This window comes from Serinus canaria, chromosome 24 (genome assembly GCF_022539315.1).
Source record: "Serinus canaria isolate serCan28SL12 chromosome 24, serCan2020, whole genome shotgun sequence".
Lineage (NCBI taxonomy): Eukaryota > Metazoa > Chordata > Aves > Passeriformes > Fringillidae > Serinus > Serinus canaria.
The window spans coordinates 651,643-666,588 of record NC_066337.1 but is presented as its reverse complement, the minus strand read 5'-3'; the positions used below and the strand labels follow the sequence as shown (position 1 = coordinate 666,588).

The following is a 14,946-nucleotide window of genomic DNA, read 5'->3' as shown; positions in this document are numbered from 1 at the left end:
GACCCACCCTCCCCAGAAGCATACTGCTCTGGTTCTTCTGTTTTCAGCCCTGACTTCCTAAACTGTTCATACTTTCGCTATTAACCCCGAGATGATTCTGCCTTTGGAAGTTAAGTTTCCACTCACCTGGAGTGGAAACAAAAAGAATACTGAAGACCATAACCACAATCTTTATTCACATTACAGTTACTTTATACAGCACAAGAAGGATGCAACAGCTAAAAGAAGATCAAAATTACATTTTCACATACATCCTCCTTACACAGCTAAAGAAGTGTAAAAAACTTCACTGAAAGTGCAAATTGGACCTAAAAGTTTGAGGATTTGAGGTGAATTCAATCTGCTTTTTAAGAGTTAGGAATGCAGACAATGTATTGTTTTGCCTGCTTTATATTCTTTTCCTTTCACTTCCCAGCGCAGGGCTTTGATTTCAAATGAGCCTCTTTTATCATGCCTGTGTGGTACCCAGAACAAAGGAGGCCAGGGAAGAGTGGAAAGGGAAGGCCTCCTGTCTTCTCTGTCACAAATAATCAGATCCTGGAGGGCATTTAGTCCTTAAAATGGGCCCTGGCTTTTAGGAGTTTTTCTGAACAAATATGAACAGACGAGCCATGGCTACTTGCAAAGTGTCTACTGTGATCACAGTAGCGTCTCTCCCTGGGAATTTTATTTTCCAGAGTGTGCATTCCCTGCCCCAGGGCTCCAGCAAACAATGGCCTGGCAGTTTTAATAGGAAGCCCCTTTCTCCTGACCAACAGCATCAATAATATTAATGTTTAGGGATGTGCCAGTCTGGGAAGGGAGGGAAGACAAAAGGATAAAGTGATATGCAAAAATCTATTGAAATCTAAACTGTAGACATTCCCCTCTGTCAGCTGCCTCTTTGAGAGGGAGGTATAAACCTGAGAGGGAGGCACTGAACTCCAGCCCTGCAGCCGCAGGATCACGGCTGGGGTGGAGGGGGTGTGCACGCTGGAATTCCTTCTCTGCTGGGATCTGGGTGGGAATCCTCACACAAATCATCCCGGACATGAAAGAGGCTCCCTTTAACAGCTCCGGTTTGCTACACACCCATGACCCGAAAACAAATCCAATAAAACAATTTACAACTACAGACCCAGTGTGGAGCAAGGTGGAACAGAAACCTCAAGGCAGAGATTAGTTAGAGGGAAACAAAAGTAAAACAATTAACAAGGAGGGGGAGAGGGGTAAGTATGTAAATTTAATCGGTATCTGGTCACCAAGCTAGGGAACTTGCCCAAGGGCATGGATCCCCAGGATCCTTTCCCACTGTAGAAGCCCAGGTCTATAACCAGCAGCCGGGAATGAGAAAGAAATTACTGACACCAGGTAGATTTTCACCTAGCTGAAAACATGATCCCAGGCAGGGAGGCATGTGAGCACCCCAACGGCATCACCAGCTCTGCTCCAGGCAGTGTCCTGGGCAGAACAGCCCAGCACAGCCTGGCACCCCTGGGCCCAACTAGGGGGTGTTTAGTACCATCAAATCATGGAATGGTTTGGCTTGGAAGGGACTTTAAAGCCCATCCAGAGCCACCCCTGCCATGAGCAGGGACACCTCCCACTGTCCCAGGCTGCTCCAAGCCCTGTCCAACCCCTGGCCTTGGGCACTGCCAGGGATCCAGGGGCAGCCACAGCTGCTCTGGGCACCCTGTGCCAGGGCCTGCCCACCCTCACACGGAGGAATTTCTTCCCAATATACAATAAAGTATGTACCAAGAGCCTCTTTGCCGCACCATCACCACCGGGAAAGAAGAATCCTCATCCAAAGCCACTCATTCCCCACACACACATTAAGTAACTGGCAAGTTGCTAAGCAACAAGTGGCGCAGACACCTCGGCCCCCTCTCCGAGCCCCGGCCGGGTAACCCGGGGTATCGCTGCCTCACCTGGCCCTGCTCCCGGCCGGGTCCCCGCGCCCGCTCCGCGCCGGGCTGGCTCAGCTCCGCCGGGATCCGCGGGACGCACCGGGCGGGCACTCGCAGCCTCTGCGGCTCTGCCAAGCCCCTCCCCGGCTCCTCCTCCACAGGTGCCTCCTTCCTTCCTTCCCTCCCTCCTCCCTTCTTCCCTCCCTCCGTTCCTGGCTCTCGCAGCAGCCCCGGCGCTGTCCCCGGGCTGGCACCGCCGCGGGACCCTCGTGTCCCTCCTGCTGCCCCTCCCGGGGCCAGGCAAAGGGCACGGGGTGGGCAGGGAAGGACGGGGAGCCGCACACAGTTGCTCGTCTGTGTAAGGTCTAAAATATAAATGTAAAACAACACCAGGTATAAAAATCTAGAAGGGTGTTTCTGGGAAGATGAATCAGGCTGTGCTCGTTGGTGCCCATCAATAGGACAAGAGGAACGGGCAGTTCCAGCTGAACGCGAGGGGAAATTTCCCTGTGCAGTCACCAAGCACTGCACAGATTGTCCAGAGAGCGTGTGGAGTGTCCCTCACTGGAGATATTCCAGAACCATGGACACAATCCTTTGCCCTGCCCGTGCTCCGGGATGGCCCTGCTGAGGGCCCTTCCAGCGTGACCCATCCTGGGATTTTGTGAAGGTCTGACTGCTAGCTTTGCCCCATGTAACCCATGGCTGCTCCAGAACCTCCACCATGGGGATGGGCCCATGCCATCCCCTCAGCCTGTGAGCACCTCCAGGAACACTCACCTTTATCCACTTTCTCTTTCCTTGCTCCTTCATGCCTCCACAAAAATTACAGAGGACAGTGTGGTGAGGGCCACAGCCCAGTCCTACCAGGACTGTGGAGCTCAGGGGCACATCGGTGCCACCATCCCTCTCCCTCAGTCACTGCTCTTGCTGCAAATCCGCGAGGTCACACTGAAGATCTGTCTCAGCATGCCCAGAAGGAAGGGAGACACACCGGGCAGGCCTGAGTGCTCTGGTGGAAGCACGTCCCAGCTTGCAGATGTGACACAGGCTGGGCCCCACAGCCCAGGGACCGCACCTCGCACCCACCATGTCCCTGATAATGTAATCACAGGAACAGTGTCCCCTCCAAGTCCGAGGGGCTAGCTGGCATTGAGCTGAATCAATGATCAGATCACTGAAAACAAACCCAATTAAAAACTCTCCGGGAGTTCTGCTGTTTGAAAGCAAAGCCAAATGATGGGATCATTTCCCAGTGACCCAGCTGCAGCCAGGCTCCAGCCCAGGGCAGAGAACAGAGACCCTGGGACTTGACCTGACTCCAGCACTGCCAGTCCTGCCCAGCCTCAGCCAGCACCTGGAGCAGTAACAAGAGCCAGGAGGGCAGAAAGCCCCAGCCAAGCTTTTTCCTAGTGCCAGTGAGGTTTGTGGGATTAGTTCTGCCGTTGTGCTGTCTGATCTCAAGCTCCCCCATTAACATCAGTTCATCAATCCCAGTAATTGCTGTCACCCACTTTAAAATGTGGGCTTGCCAGCTAAAGGTGGGCAGCCTCAGGGTCAGAAGGATTAAGGAGGAATTCGCCTCTCTATCTGCAGATATCTTGATGAGCAGGAGGGGAAAACTCATTTCTTTGGGTGCTCACGCTTTCTCCTCTGTGCTATTTTCAAAATCGTTTGCTGACTCACATCTCCCAATGATTCTGTTCTCCAGCTTCTCTGTACACTTGGTATTCCCTGCTGGACTTGTTTGGCCTGGACAATGAGCACATTATCACACCAGGTTTACCTCAGCAGCCAAGCACAACTCCTAAATCCACTTCTCTCTGAATAATTCCAAGTGCAAACCCTTTTCCCTGGTACCAGCCATTCTGAGAATGTTCTTCCTACCAAACCCATTGATTAAAGCTGGGAAAACCCCAACACAGATGAATACAGCAGAAGCAATACTATTCCAAATTAACATGCAGAATGCACATACAATTCCAAGCAGCATCTAGGACTTCAGAGCAGTAATGCTGAGCTGCCCAAAGCTGCCAGGATGTGTTGTATGCTCCCTATACATTTTTTTTTCTTTTTACTGTAGGCCAGGCTTGGCTAGGAAGACTCCTTCAAGGCTGGTGACCCCCCCATTCACACACTTTGCTGGTGCCCAATTTCAAACTAAGACCAGGAGTTGTCCAATCCTATTTTTGCTAATCAGAGTGGGAATGTAACAGCTCTGCATCCTCAATAACACAGAGCTCCCTCAGCTTCAGGCTTGGGTTTTACCTTTCAAATTAATGCTCTGAGGAGGTATTTTACTACCTGGTGCACAATGACACACCTCTTCCCCATCTGCACTTCGTTTCCTGTAAAGGAAAATCTTTAATCCTTCTTAGAAACTGCTTTTCTTTTAGGAATGAAATCTGAGCAACCACGATGTGACTCCTCTGCACCTGGGACCTTCTGCACCTGTGCAGGGGTCTCTGCTCTCCACTGCACTGAACAGCACTGCAATGTCTTTTGCTGCTTCTAAATATTTGATTGAAAATAAAAAAATAATCACATGAGTCTCATTTTCTGTTCTAATTTCTTTTGCCAGACAATTTTAAGCATTTTTACTTTTTTAAAATTAAGCAAGTGAAAGAGCTGCATTCCCCACTCCTAAGGAGTTTGTCTGCTTGCCATGGAGCAGAGGAAGCAGATAATGAGTATCTTTTAAACCCAGCTAAGAAGCCCAAGCACTTGAAATCACAGAAAAAAGGCATCCATGTGCATGTCACAAATTCAATCTTGAAATTCACCCCATCCTCTGAAAGTTATTTCAGACAGAAGAACTGGGAAGGCAAAGCAACCCAGAGAATGTTATTAGTGCAGCCTGTAGCTTCTGCTTTCCGGTTTTGCAAATGTAACCACTGAAGGAGGTTCAAGCTATCATTTGAGTTGGACAGTCAGGATTTTCCAATGCTGCTTCATCCTCAACTGGATTTATCCTGCAGTCAGCTGCTCCCAACACACACAGAGAACAGAAATAAACAAAAACCCTTTTAAAAATAAGGGGTGCTACTGAGAAATTATAGATTAAAGCAGAGTTTAAAAAACCCCAATAGAACAGCACATCATGACATGGAATGCTTTAAAATGACTGGATTTGATTCAGAGCTGTCAGCAACCAGGTCTGACATGCAGGTATCTCATGTCATAGAGTACTGAATCATCAAATCACAGAATGGGTTGGAAGGGACCCTAAAGCCCATTCAGTCCCACCCCTGCCATGGCCCGGGACACCTTCCACTATCCCAGGGTGCTCCAAGCCCTGTCCAGCCTGGCCTTGGACACTTCCAGACAGCCACAGCTTCTCTGGCCACAGTGGTACCATGTGGAGACTGAGGTTTTGGTGGGTGGAGCCACAGTCTGCCATGGCTTGCAAGAAAAATATTCCAACTATTCCATTTATGAAGTCTTTGTGCACAGAGGGGTGGTGGTGCAGCTGCTCAGCTTTTGTGAGCTTCCCAGGACCAGTTTTAATGGGAGAGCTGAGCTATGCACTGGTGACCCTTAATAAATCCATAGGCTAGGAGGAGATCAGAGCTTTGTGACATCGTTTATGGTTAAAACTGCCTGAAGTATTTTCAAGCCACAGTCTGGCTCCCACACTCATTTACAGAATTATTCAAGAGAAAAGAAGAAAAGCAGAGCAGAACACACTGCCTCTTGCCATTATTTTAGAGCTTTTAGCATTAACTGCAGAGTTTTGCTAAGCCAACTATGACTACAGTTAAGTCCCACTTTGACAGAGCTTGTGAGAAAGGAAAAAACAACTTGTTTAAAAATAACATCCCCCCCAACCTGAGCAAGTGGAGAGCAGGCAGAGTGAGGAAGCAGCACAGAACAAGTGAAAAGGGAAATGGCCTACTAAAGCACATTGGTGCCTCCAACACCCTGCACTCGGCCAAGTTTCACTGCTCTGCTTCACACTACTTAGCCTCTTCTGTGGGATCCAGCCTCTCAAACCCCAGGAATGTTTTTGTAACAAACATCAACACAGCTCTTTGTTACCTGCACAGAACACAGATGAATGTCATTATTCATGAACTGATGTGTACAGACCCACACACCATGCTTGTTCCTTTCCTTTTCCAATCAAAATTCCCCAGGAAACATGGTCAAGGCTCACCACAAAATTATCTGTCAAAGTGTGAGATGCCTGAAGCTGCTGTTTATGGGCTCAGCTTCTTTCCAAAGCCTCAGTGACCACACTCAAGAAGAAACTCCTGATAGGGAACACAGGAATATGAATTTGGCTCTTCCCTCTACCTGTGTTCCAGGCATTTCCCCATGCCTGGAGGCTGATTTCCAGCACTGTAATTACACCAGTAGTGCCTCCCAGTGGGGATGTAGGATATGCTGGCATGCAGCAGAGGATGCTCCTCAACTGGCAGAGCTCTTCTGCTCCCCTTGCTCCCCTAAGCTGCTAAAGGGCTCCTAGGCCAGGAGCCTGGACCCTGGCAGGGTGTTGGGGTGGGCAGGGATGGGGTTTTTTGTGCCAGCTCTGTGTGGGATCTTTTCCATACTTCAGGAGACTCAGCTATGCCAGGGAAAAACCTGAATGCAAACTTGGGGGCTGGACACAGAGGCTCATTCACTGACACCTCCACCTTTGCCTCACTGAGATTGTTCAGAGAAGGCAGAAGGTCCCTGGAGCATCCCCAGGCTCGGCCTGCACCTGGTGGTCCCACAGGACAACAGTGGTGTTCACCAACTGTCCTGGGACCACTGGCTTTGCCCTCATGGCACTGTCTGAGGGGACACAAGATCCACTCCCTCACGGCTGGGAGGGCTCCAGAAGGGCCTTCATAGAAAACTGTGAGTTCAGCTGAGAGAGAAAAGAAGATATGAGTGAAGCAGGAGGACCAAAGGGTACCTTCCTACTGCTCCTGGATCCCTGAGTCTGCAGGTCCCTTTTGTTTCAGGCCAGCTTCTCTCCAAAGGATGGATCTCCTGCTCTGCCCCAGCTTCCCCTGTGCCCTCCAGACATAACACTCATCCCCAAATCCTGCTCTTCCACTCCAGGCTTTCAAATCCAAGCCTCTTGAAGAAAAAGTCAACCAATTCACTCAGAACTCCCTGAGAACCATCCAGACAGTTTCCATAGCACCCAGGAAATGTCACAGAAACATGGGATTTGTTCTCACTGCAAATACTGCATAAACATCACCTAAAACTGAGTGTGGGGGCAAGGAACAGCCAGGGGTGCTCCTAAAGCACTGCCAAAGTGCACTTCTGACTCTCACTGCCATTGTCAGAAACATCTGCACTGTTAAAGGATTAAAGGATTAAGGAGAAAGGAGAAATACATTAACTCCCTAATGCTCTGCATCCTTAGGAACTTTGTGAGATACAATTCCTGCTCTTCTCTCACTTAGGAGTTAGACAAGGTTTAGAGATTTTGTTTAGGAAGTGTTTCAGATTTGCCACTGAAGGCAAAAGCAAGTTACAAATAAAAACATGTCCCCATAGGCAGAGGGTGTAGAAAGAATATTTGACACTTTTTAACTCTAAAACCCGCTCCTTGTAAATCCACTACTTGTCCCAGTTTGGTGAAGAACTCCCTAAACTGCAATTCCCTGCCATCCTGTGTGCCTTCAGCTCTTACCATGGTACACTATGGAGAACTCTCAGGTGGATTTCCACACAGGTCTAGAGGAACACCCAGGCCCTGCCCCCTTGCAAAAGGGAAATGGGACAGTTAGAAGATCGTTCACAGCTTCAGCCCACAGCTGGGAATGCTGTGCTTCCTTGGAATGCCAAGAGCATCCTGTGCCCTTTGGGGAAAGAGAGAATGCAGCAGTAGCCCCAGATCCAGAGCCCTGCTGGTTCCTTCTCCCAAACTACTGCTGGAACACCAGAACAACACAGGTGGTGCTGCCTGGCTGGCTGAAGCACAGCAGGACTTTCTCCAAATCCAGTCCCCCAGAGAGGGCTGTGAGCAACTCCTCATGCCAGGCAGGACAGAGCTGCTGCTGCTGCTGCTTTTGGGATGCTCCTACATCCCATTCCTGCCTGCCCAGGGAACACTGAATTTTTGCCATGTCTGCTCCCAGCACACAGGCTCGGGAAGCTGTTCCCTCCAACTCCTACTTTTCCAACAGAATCTCAGATTTTATGGTGCAAATTTCATAGAGGACCAGATGAATCCTGTATTTAGCAGCACTTCCACAGATCAGCCCACAGCTCTCATCCCTCTCTGCCAAAAAATGGGAAGGAACAAAAGACAAATCACTTAAAACAAGGGAGGGATAGCAAAGAGAAAGAGAAATTAAATTAAAAACTCAGGAAAATGCTGCTGCAGTTTTGGTCTGTAGTACAGGCCTAAAAGTTAAAGCCCTAAAAGGACTAAACAGTCTTATAGTCCTGAGCAGTTCCTGCAATAAATCCCCTTCTCCTGAAACCAGGTAGTTACTGGAGCAATTCAGGGTAAATAAGCACTTTCCAGAGCTCAGTGCACTGAAATCCAGCAAAACAACACAATTATTGAAGGTGAAGGTTGACATTCCTAATGTATCCAAGATCCACACTACCAGCAAAATAATATTTTTTTAAACCAAGCTTTCAGCACTTCTGATGGGAGTGAAATAAAGCCCCAAAGCCTAGTTTAAAATAAATCCTCCTCTGATGACTGGAGAAGGAACATGGCATCCTGACAAGGACTGCAGCAGAAGCAGAGCTTTACACCTAAACCACAAGAAGATTTGCAATCAGTTCAAATACAGTTAGAAGAGTGGCCTGGCACTTACCAAGCAATTCAGTCACCAAATTGCACCAGCACTGGCTCCTTCATAAACTGAAATGTTCTACCAGTGCTGTTGGGTATCAGGAAAGGTTCCTCCTCTGACCAGAATGGTCACAGCCCTGAGGTTGCCAGAGCTCCAGGAGTGTTTGGAGAACTCTCTCAGGCACAAGGTGGGATTGCTGGGGCATCTGTGCAGGGCCAGGAGTGGAACTGGATGATCCTTGTGGGTCCAGCTCAGGGAAATCCATGATTCCGTGGTTTTGTGGATAGCAGGACTCAAATGAGCTCTGACTGGCTGTCTTTATCAGCATTGCTTTGATATAAAATATCCAATAATAACCTGTTGACCTTGGGATGACCTCTAGGAAGGTACAGTGCAACCCCAATCCCAAGGGATCAGGTGAAACAGAGGGACACAGGGGAGAACACTGTCTGAAGCCTGTGCAAGAACTCTGCCACTTGCCTTGGTGCCAAGCCCTGCCAAGAAATAAAGCTCCCACACGTTGCTGCTCTGCTCTCCTAAAATCGCACCTACAGTCTCCATTTCCAAACGTTCATGAGATCCAGGGAAATGGAAGTCCAGGTATGACTTAACACAACAAGCAAATAAATGGGAATGTCTGTTGTCAAATACCTTTCAAGAACTGAGGATCAAATGTTGAATTACTTAAAATGTACCAGAGACACATTTCAGCTCCTCAGTTATACTGGAACACTTTAATTTCACCTGGTGCCAGTTCTGACAAGAGACAGCCGTGTTGCCATGGCAATGACAACACAACACAGTTGTTTTCTGCTCTCACAGTGCACTGGGCACACAGGAGGGTTGTTTCCATTGCCATAAAACTACATATTTAACCACATTTCTTCCCTCTCTTATTCAAGCAAGCTCTTCCCCCCAGAGCATGGTCACAGAGGTTTTGGCAAACTCTTTGGATAGTGAGGCACAATTGAAAGCCTGGGAAAAGAAGAACACTATATTTAGAAATGCAGCAGCTGAGGAAGAAAAGAAGCTGATTTCTGATACACAGATTAACACTCACATGGCTGCTGATACTGCAGAGCATGCACAAGGCAAGGCCCAGGTGTGCTGAGCAGCACCTTAACATCTGGATTCACTCACTGGGTCTGGGCATCACGTGCAGAAAATCTGCCCCTGAGAAGGTGGGTTCTCAGAACCAGGCACTGTCTCTTCTACTCAACAGGTTTGAATATAAAAAGAAATTAACAATTCTCTATCTCACTACTTATTACACTACAGCTAGGTTCTGCCAGCAAGCCTAGGGGTTAGTGAGTAGTTATTGCTACCACACACAGGGTTAGAGGTGGTTAGGACAGAGAGTGATGGCACAGAACAGGCTCTACCTGAGCTCAGGTGGGACTGGTTCAGAGCCTCGGTAACAAATGCAGAGCCTGGTTTTACACTATCCATCTCCAAATCTGATAATCAGGGGAGGGGGCACAGGGACAGACAGAAGGCAAGAGAGAGGGCAAAGTTAAAAATCTCCTAAAGGGACTGCAGGAGACCAACAATTCAGCATGGAGAGACAGCAATTAGAGAGACAGAGCTGGAGAAATCCAGAGTTCAGTGCTGGGCATGCAGAGCTGAGCTTCTCTGGGCTGTTCTTGGCTTGAATTGTTCCCACCTCTCAATGTCTGTGTGCAAGCAGGAGCAAACATTGTGAGGGAGCTGATCAACTGAGCTCACAGTGTGAACAGCAAAAACCATGGGCTGAGTGAACATCCAAATCCCTGGAAGACTGAGCTGGGGATGAAGTGGGTGGTGCTGGGCCCTGAACAACTGGGCTTGGAGCTGGCTCAGGAGTGAGCACAGTGTGTGCAGGACAATTCCAATTCCAGTCCCTGCCCATGGCAGCAGGTGGAACCAGATGATCTTTAGGATCTCTTCCAACCCATACCAGTCTGGGATTCTGGGATGCTGTGCACAGACCACCCTAAGCAGAGTTTTCACTGTAAAGATAGTATTAAAATTATATAAAATAGATGTCAGTTTATGTTAGCAAATGCTGGAGGAGAAATGGGTGGTTTTTAACACAGCACAGCTCACTCAGGAACAGCCTTTGCTGTGTCTCGGAGACCAAAGATTTTGGGCTTGTAGTCAGGGGCACTTTGTCCCAGTTACAAAACCCTCTTCCAGCCCCTGCTTTCCCTGTCCAGAGCTCAGCTCATTTATCTGAGCCCAAAAAAGAACTTCAGTGCCTACATGAGCCCAGAAAGGAACCTCCCCCTTGCACCAGCAAAACCTGAACAGGACCTCAAATCCCCCATACTTAAAAACCACAACTATTTCTAAATTCCTGGTAGTGGACACCATGACCTGTGGGACACAGGAATAATATAAAACAGCCCCAGAGCCCAGGATTGCTCAGCCAAGGGAAGATGTGGTTCCCCAGCTCTCCAGGGGTGCTCTCAGAGCAGCCACAGCCAAGTTTGTCATCTCTGTGGCAATTCTGTGACTCACAGAGGGACAGGGCTGTCACAAGAAATTAATTTCACAGGAAAAACAAGCAGAACCACTAATAAGCCTTATAGCTTTGAGCAGAAATATTAGAGCTGCTCTGTTGTCAGAACCTTCCTTCTCTGAGAAGAGAAGGGGGACAGCTGAGAGAGGAGGGGGACTCGACACTGACCACTGGCATTAAATAACCAGAAATGTGGCCATTCCTTTTTTTTTTTGTATGTTAAAAACCTAATTAAAAAGTCTGGCTGAAAACTAGACAGGCTAAAGCCTCCCTGTGTTATCTGAATTTAACTGCTGCTGATCCTTGGCAGGAATTGCATCTCTGAAGGGCTCAGGGATCCAAAGAACTTGACTGTACAAATGGAAAAACATGAAGAAAAATATTTTCTTCATATTTGTGTGCCCCAAGGGAACTCCCTGGATCTTACAAGATTCACTATTCCGATTCCTCCCAAATTTTCTGTTAGATTATTTATCAGTGGACATGGCCAGCCACTGCAATAAATTTTGCCCTCATTCTTAAAACCTCCATCCCAATTTCAGTATTCCCTGGCTCCTGTGGGTTTGGACATGGGCAGTGGAAGAAGCCTCACCTCACTCTCAATGACCTATCCCAAATATGTCAATATTTATGAATATAGAACCCCTGCTCTCCCCCTCTGGTCATTCCTTCTGTCTGCAGGGTCTGGAGGCGTTGGCATGTGCTCAGGAAGGTGCTCAGAAAATCAACTCTTCCCATCAGGACCAGGTTTTCCTGTGCTGGAGGGAGCCTTGGGAATGGGAGCACTGCCTGTTGCCCACTCTCCAGGGACAGCAGCACAGTCTGTGCCAGCAGGCTGGCAGTGGGCATGTGGGCAAAGGATGTATCTGTGTACATTTCCATGAATATTATATATTTTATAATTGTCTCTTTAAGGTATTTGCATATCAAGTTTTCAGACTGACTTAGGGAATCCAAACAACATCCCAGGGAGAGCTGATTTGTACAAGTGAGGCATTTGCTGTAAAAATGATAAATTTACATGACCAATCCCAGGTTTTACTGACACCAGGTTATTGCTGTGAGGTTTAGACCAGCACTAGCAGGACCTAAAAAAGACCATGGCAACCTGAAGAAGGACTATGAATAAACAAGCCAAATATTGGTTCACTTTGGGCATTGTCAGATGTTAAGCACAAACACCATTCCCCCATTAAAAAAAAAAAAAAAAAATTGGCTTCTGAAGGTTGCTATGTTCTAACAAACTTCAATAATATGTTTAATTCTTCCCCATAACCCCTTTTTATCTTCTGTTTCTTTCACACTGACATTCATACTTGGTTGTCTGACGCTTAATTTCTTTCTTTTATATATTTTCAATCTTTTTATGGACTCAAAATGATTCTATAACCCCCAGAAAAGAGCTATAATTAGCTTTGTTCTTTCCCTGTTATATTATTTTATGTCCAAATCTTTTTAAAAAGTGCCTTAGAACAAAGATTTGGGTTGGTTTCCCCTAAATATCCTTCAGGGCATCAGTGCTACTGACCTGCATGTACAGAAGAAGAAGGAAAGAAAAAGGAGACCGAGAAACAAGGCAAGAATGAAAGAAGGACAGAGGAATAAATGAAGACATACAAGGGGGGAAGTAGCTCCAGGACGCTGGACGGGCTCCGTGGGCAGGGGAGACTGGGAAGGGAGAAATAAAAAAAAAAAGGGAAAAAGCAAAACAAAAACAAAAAGCAGCTGGTTAAAATATGCTTCCACTGAAAATGGGCTCATTTCACACAAAGCTCAGCTGGCTATGAATAGCACAATACAACACACCCAATCCTTCAAGCTGTTTGGTGCTAAACACCTGGGAAATTCAGAGGATCCAGGAATTCCCACCCTGTATCCCAGCTCAAAAAGCACCCCAACATTTCACCACAAGGCCCATCCCAGTCCTGTCAAACAGCACAGGTTTTGTTATATTTGTTAATTTTGTATATTTGTTAATTTTGTTCTATTTTATATACTGAATTTTCCTTCTTTTCTCCTGGTACTAAAGCAGAGGCTGTTCTTACTCTTCACCCTGTGCAGAGTAATTGTCTCAGAGCTGTGTTTTGCTGCTGCGCTCCTCCTGAAAATCATGCATTGCAGGGGAGGCAGGCCAGCTCTGCCCCAGCCCCACACTTGTGTTCTGGAGGGAAGGAGAAGTGTGGGATGTGGCATTGGAGACACGGCAGTGAACGTGTCAGTGCTGGGACTTCTCCAGCCTAAGGACTGCACGAGCAGGCACAGACCTGCTGGAGCCTGCTGGCTGGTCCTGGTGGCTCTCAGAGCTGGGGAGATTCCTGCAGCACCTCCCAGACATGGACAAGGACTCTCCTGGAGGGAGTTTGCACACACCCCTGCTGCCCTTTGCTCCTGGATCCCTGTGCCTGAGGAATCAGGATTCCCTGCAGGATTTTGGTCCTGAGGCCTGGCAGGGCTGGAAGCAGTTCCTGTCGCATCCACAGCTCCAGCTGGGCAGCTCTGGGTGCTCATCCCCTCTCTGCCTCCCTCTGAAAATGAAGACCTGCCTTGGCTCAGCACTTTTGCATTTAATTCAGCTTTAACGAGACAGTGGCATGAACACCAAACAACTGCTTTGTTTACTTCAGATTAACAAGACTGGTACCAATTATGTACACTTTCACTTCCCCTGTGTTCTTTATAAAAGCACTAATTAAGACATTATGCTCTTATCAGTGTCAAATGGCTGCTCAGCCTGAGCATCTGCAGAATTTAGGCTCTATTTGCACTTTCTTCTTTCTGATTTTTATTAAAATAAATACTGACCACAATCTTTTTTATCCAGGGATTAGAAATTAGCCTGTTTCAAACCAGGCATGGCCTTATTGTGATTACAACAACTCAGTGAATGTATCTCGATTTGCATTTTTGCAGTTAAAATTAATTTCTCCAGCACTGACCAGAGCCTGCAGGAGGTCAGGGCAGAGCCTGTTGCCTGATCCAGAGCTAAATTTCAATCCTCCTGAAATTCAGTGGATTATTTGTATTGGGTGTGCTGACCCAGATCAATCTGTTATTGATGTTTTAAAAAGAAAATTAGTCATTCACAACAGCCTGTAATACTGACAGGAGACTTTTTAATCTTGTGTCCCATAAGAGCACCTTCACCTCTCAAACATAAATTAAATGGCGGAGACAGGAAGTTGAAAACTCCTCCAGAAAGCTGGGCAGAGCTGCTGGGTTATACATTCTTTGTGAGAATGACCCCTGAGGCTTTACAAATTCTTATTTTGGGGGGAGGAAAAAAAAAAGTGAAATATTACCTTCTTATCCCCCATTTCTTCTCTTCAGCTCTAACTGTCCCCCTTTTCTTAATTCTGTGTTTTCCCACTGAAAGCAGCTGCTCCCCAGCCAAGACCAAGTCTAAAACCTTCCCCAGAATGACCCTGCCAAGGCCTTTGCAGTGAAGCTGGGTCACAGGAAGATGCTGCTTGTTAGGAAATGACAAAAACAAACTGCGGGTATGAGGTAAGGTGTGAGATATGGGTTAAAATACTGCTAAACTACGAGTATCCAGAATTCTGAGAAACTGAAAGAGAGAGCTGAGACTGTGACTGAGGAGTGGGGACAGCATGAGCACACATGGACATAAACACATTGTTCCCAAACAAAGAGATGGACAGAGGGGGACGAGAAGAGTCAACGCAGCACAAAGTTCAGGCACTTCACAAATGTTCACTTAGAAGGAAAATCCAGAGCAGCTATTCACACTTTACCTTCTGAGCAGCACTGAATATTTAAAAGATTCACTTCTCCCTGAATATCT

The 14,946-nt window shown here is 47.4% G+C and overlaps 1 protein-coding gene across 7 annotated transcripts in view; it reads right to left on the bottom strand.

Moving 5' to 3' along the window:
* The window catches only part of ARHGAP32 (Rho GTPase activating protein 32), a 236,190-nt gene that overhangs the window by 45,920 nt on the left and 175,324 nt on the right, over window positions 1–14,946 (bottom strand). Inside the window, exon 1 of one of the 7 annotated variants that reach the window (XM_018922800.3) lies at window positions 1,911–1,982. The exons of the other annotated variants lie outside the window; for them this stretch is intronic. The gene's annotated coding sequence lies outside the window, so the exon portion shown is untranslated. Of the gene's footprint in view, window positions 1–1,910; window positions 1,983–14,946 lie in introns of those variants that run through there. 7 annotated transcript variants of the gene reach the window in all.